The following is a 5,768-nucleotide window of genomic DNA, read 5'->3' on the forward strand; positions in this document are numbered from 1 at the left end:
ATGTAAAATTATGTGTATGAAATTAAATTTTCTTTTCTCTTGGACAAATTGCTAGGAGTAAAAATGCAGAGTAACGTGGAAAGTGTATGTTTAATTTCATCAAACATTGCAGAATGATTTCCAAAGTTTAAATGTTTTCTATTGCCACTAGCCTGTAGAACTGGTTGGTCTACATACTTACCAGCACTTGATATTATCAGTCTTTAATTTTAGTCATTACGTGCGGCATAGAATGTAGTGCTGAAAAGTAGGAGTTCTCATTTGCATTTCTCTGAATACTAACTAGGTTGAATGCCTGTTCATATATCTACTGGCCATTCATAAAGGTTCTTTGGCGAAGTGCCTAATCAGATACTTTGTACATTTTTTGCATTGTCTTATTTTTAATGATTTTTAATGATTTTAAAGTTTCTTAATATATCTTGTGTACAAGTCCTTGTCAGGTTTATGTAATCTAAAGACAATTTTTCAGTTTGTGTGTTTTTAATTTTTATTTCTTTAATAGTGTCTTTAAAGAGAAAATATTATTTTGATTGACTTATCAACTTTTTATTGGCTCATATGCTATCTTCTATCCGAAAATATTTTGCTTGCCCAAAAGTCGTGGAGATTCTTTCCTATATTTTCTCCTAGAAGTTTTGCATTTTAATTTGAATGTTTAGATCTATGGTCCATTTCAACTTAATTTTCACATATGACATAAAGTGACTTTTGAAGTTGATCTTTTTATACCAGTATACAAATTATACAAGTTATGTACTAAATCCTACATAACTTGAAGAAATGAATGCCTTTTTCCCATTAAATCACCTTAGCACGTTTAGCAAGGAACTTGTGAGAAAGAACGAATGAAAAAAATAATTAAAACAAAATTTAATAAGGGTGCAAAAAAATGCATTAAAGCAATACTATCGAGAGAGTTGACTGGTCAAAAAGAGTCCGGGAGACAAAAAGTGAGATGTGAAATACTTGTTTAGAATTAAAAATAATAAATGGAAAGAAAAACTACATTACCAAGATTATCCTGAGATGGATTAAATTCTTTTTCCTCCCATAAATTTGGTACTGAGTCCCTGAAAGTTGACTGATTAGCCTTGTCGACCTTTTCCCAGAATTAATTGATGATTGTGAAAGAACTGTGGCCCGGCTGGGTGGTCTTTATGAGCGTTTCTTGTCGACTCTGCACTTGGTGCATCTGGTCGCAAATCAAAAAATGGAGAAGCCGTACCTTTAATGAAGACGAGTCTAGTAGGGATAACAATAAGGGTCAGATAAGTAGCTGGACTATGGCATTGTGCTGAATATGTCACTCAATGCACTCAAGTTCTGTGTGAGAGAAAGTTGAGCCAGCAGCCACACAGCTCAGGTGTGTCTGCGTGCCTCGCTGTGCCACAGCTGAAAGGGTCTAATGGCTCTAGGGTCCTCCTGACACCCCTCGGCAGATGTATAACATGGATAGTTCCTTGAGGTGAGTGATTATCCTATGATTCTCTGTTTGGGAGGGAGTTTTGAGAAGGAAAATAGATGGCCCTGAAAATACTTCTTGAAACTATTAATTTAGGGGATGATTTCTCTCAACGTGTTAAATAAATTGATTTCAGTGATTGTATCATATTAAGTGATCACACATAATATCCTGGTGACACCAAGAAGAAAAGATTAATGGTGTGTGAGGAAATTACAAATGTATACATTTCTGCATAGTAAATATAATGCAGAAAAATAGTAAAGAGTTATGTCTGTCTATTCCAATTCACACATTTTGCCACTGTAATGTGGTGCCAATGCCACCACATGCTGAGTTTTTTAAACAGCCATTTAGTATCATTTAGTTGTCATGAAAGTCCAAGAATTGAGTTGTGGTGACACATATAAGGAAACTGAGGTTCACAGAAATTAAGTGACTATCTACATTTCCTAGCAGGTAAACAGAAATAAAGGTGTACAAACCTGAGACTCTGACTCAGAAGTTCGCGTCCTCGCCACTGTATCATGTTAATGACATGATCAATATGAGAGGGGAGAACATCTGTAGCCACGTGACAGGTTGTGGTTCTTTAGCACACACTTCAGGCACGTGGGGCACCCTTAACAACACGCCCCGTAGGTATTTGCCTGGGTGACCCAGTGACCTTGTCTCTGTATTTTCACAAATCTCACTTTCTCGGTGAAACTTATCTTAACCACCTAATTGACTACTATAAATAGACCCCTGTCCCTGATCCCATGCTAACTTAATCACACTTAAATTGCATTGGTTTTCTTTTTTTTTTATTAACACATACCATCTTCAGTATACCATGTCATTTAAATATGTACTATATATTTTTCTGCCATGACGAACAGAATATAAGTTCCCACTAGAGGCCGAGATATTATTATTATTTACTTATACACATTGAACAGTATCTGACATACAGTAAGCATTCAATAAATTTTTGATGAGAAAGAAAAGGAAAGAGAGAGAAAGAAAGAATTAAGGAAGAAAAGAAGAAAGGAAGGAAAGAAGGAAGGGAGGAGGGAGGAAAGGAAGGAGGGAGGGAGGGAAGGAAACAGTATAAAAAGGAAAGAGAAAATAATTGTATTATTTACTTAAAATGGGTATATCTCTTTATATTTATCATACTGTTTTTACTACCATGTCATTATGAAAACTGAAGTTTAAGAAACAATATTTAAAATTTAGTGAATTATATCTCTAATTACAACTTTTATAATCATATAAATGTGCCACTTTTGCTCCAAGGATGATAGTCACAGGCAGCTATTTGTTTTTAAAGGGCATTCCGTTGGCTCAAATTTTATTTGCTTGACTAAATCATTTAATGCAATTCTTAAATAACTGTTTTGACATCAAGACTTTGCAAATGAATGATGCACTCCCTCAGTGCATTGCACTGAAATATCATGTCCTATCCTCTTGACAGATAACAGAAGGAAGCCATCTAGAAAAAGAATGGAAAAGCTCACCAAAAGACAAAAGGCAAGATCAAAATTAATGCTTGCAGTATATTTGGTCCTATCTGAAATGTCCATGGAGACATCTGGTCCATCCTCGAAGGTCCTTGAAATTTGGTCCCATCAGAGATGCCCATGATCACATATGGTCTATGTCAAATGGCCTTTGACATTTGGTCCTGTCAAAAACGTCCATGCTTAGAAGACTTCCATAGATTCAAATACACCAAATATATTTTTTACTTTTGGTGATTAATACATAAAAAAAACTATGATATTTTACTGGTCTAATAACTGTGCTGTGGCTGTACTGACAATAACAACCCTTCTTGACTGGGTGGCATAGCTGGTTATGACACATGGTCGAGGACATTTTGGCACGAACCAAAAGCCTCCATGGATGTTTTGGACACAAGTAAATGTCCACTAATCAAATAAATAGTAGCAAAGACAGATGTCATGGATGTGAGTGATTCACAAAAAGTGAATGATGCTGCCATGTGACAAGAGTTGCGGTAAATTCAGAAAATCTTAGAACCCTTTTAGTGAAATATCTGACAGGCCATGATTTATACATTCACAACTCTGTGGTGTAATGTACCTCAGGAATATTACTGACTAGGGTACTTGGTGGCACGTTGAGGCCAAAGTTCTTTATGAAATATCCCTAAGACCCTACAGTGCAACATTGTTTAACCATATTGCACAACCCATAAATCCGACTATCTTAAATTTAATTTGAAACTACATTTTGATAGACTCTCATGAGCAAATAGCCTAATCTTTCATCATATTCAGATGCCTTTTACAGTTTTATGAGGCATACCCTTAAAAATGGGAATTTTCTTCTGATGAATGTAATGCTATCCAGGTTAATAAAGAATGATAACTTACACCTAACAGGCCGAGCCTAAATGGTCCCCTTCAAAAATAAATACCATTCTACATTTAAAAATATAGAGTCCTTATTATGTTTTACTCAATCAAATGTGTAATCATCTGACAGTGTTTTAATTAATGTATAAAAAAGACAAATTGTTGAAAATTTATCAAAGTAATTCTCCATGAATAGGCTGTGATATCAGAGTAGTATTGGATGTGATGCTTTTCTTTCTGCCTCCAGGGACTGGAGGTGAAGTGCATATTGACTGAACAATACACCTGTAGATAATTGAACTGTAACTCATGAATCATATCTTTCACCAAGTTGAATGATATATTTACCTTTCCTTAAAACGATATTTATTATCTCTTGACTCCAGCATCTTCAGTGGCTAGAGTGTTTCAGGATGTATGTTGTCAGCACGAATTTTACGGACAGAAACAAAGCCTGAGAACTATATTTAAAGGTCAATCAATGTTCCCAATTACCAGTTTCAGATCTTTTTACGTTGTCATTTTAAATTACTTGGTAATATAATGTGCTCTCTTTCCATCTGGGTTTCAGCTTAGTAATAAGACAATGGAAAGCTGATGATTTGACACATTTCAACTTTCTCTAGGTATATGTGTTTGTTACTGCTGTGTTTCTGGAAGCAAGGAGTAATAAAAGAAAAGATAAATAAGTCAATTCTACTTTGTTCTGTATAATATTTTGGCAAATAGATGTAGAGTAATTCATGAACAAGAGGCTAAAGTAGACACATTCTTATTTTCCCTCCAAAAATATAAGATCAAGTGATATAATCTTGAAATTCTTTTGTGAGTTGTTAACAAAAGGTCCAGGGACAATGTCATTTCAGGGTGGGGAAAAATTAAATTTTAATTTGTCTGCATTTTTACCCATAAGCTTAAAATATTGGTGTGGCTGTGGGCATTGCAAAGCTTGTTCATGTTGGATAAACTTAGAGATAGATAATAAGGCTACTCTCGTAGAAATACATTAAAATCCTGTTAATGTTGGATAAAGTCTTTTAGTCCTCTATTAGAAAACATACAAAACTTTGGGAGATGTAACGCAATTTTCTAAATTTACCTTAAATTAAAAAATTAAAACTAGAACGACACTAATTTTCTTTATCTTAAGAAAATTTATCTTAATAACTATCTTAACATTAGTTATTTATATTAATGTAAAGAGAAACAAAATGAAGATAAATATTTATAAAGTAATTAATTTTGGGTTACTTATTCTTGTACTATGCACAATATATTGTACCAGATTATATAGAGAAAATAAATTTCAACCGAAAATAACCCAATCTAATTATGTTGAAATTAAATTAAATATATATCCCAATACTGATACGCTTTATCTTTAAAAATCCCACATGTATGCACATGCGCATACACATACACACAAACACGCATAGAGCATCAAAATCTATCCCATTGTATGAATTTTTTTTTATTTTTTTTTAGGCGAGGTAACCCTTGGTTGACCTCACAGATTGCAAGGATTTTGTCAGCTTACGATCCCTTATTTTTTCATTTTTTACACCTACGGCACCTGGTTTTCCTAGGTGGTCTCCCATCCAAGTACTAACCAGGCCTGATCCTGCTTAGCTTCTGAATCTGACGGCTTCAAGCTTGTTCAGGGTAGCATGGCCGTAGGCAGTAATTCTTGTACTATTTTTCTTCTGTATTTTTCTTATTGCTATCCAAAAATGCTATTGGTTTCTTTTCATTTTAAATTTTAATGGTGATCATGTACTTAGTCAATTCTTTTATTATGTCTTATCATTTGTATGTTCACTTGGGTTTTCTGTATAGAAAAAATTTTCTCTAAATATAATTTTTCTTATCGAATTCCATTTTTGTTTGAAAACTCCTAAAATCTCTTATTGCATTGGTTGTTGCCACCAATGTGA

The 5,768-nt window shown here is 34.0% G+C and overlaps 1 pseudogene; it reads right to left on the reverse strand.

Moving 5' to 3' along the window:
- Positions 1-5,395: 5,395 nt before the first annotated feature.
- Positions 5,396-5,513, reverse strand: LOC120586431 (uncharacterized; annotated as a pseudogene).
- Between the last annotated feature and the right edge of the window lie 255 nt (positions 5,514-5,768).

The sequence above is a fragment of the Pteropus medius genome, unplaced genomic scaffold, assembly GCF_902729225.1.
Source record: "Pteropus medius unplaced genomic scaffold, Ma_sr-lr_union100, whole genome shotgun sequence".
In the NCBI taxonomy this organism is placed as follows: domain Eukaryota; kingdom Metazoa; phylum Chordata; class Mammalia; order Chiroptera; family Pteropodidae; genus Pteropus; species Pteropus medius.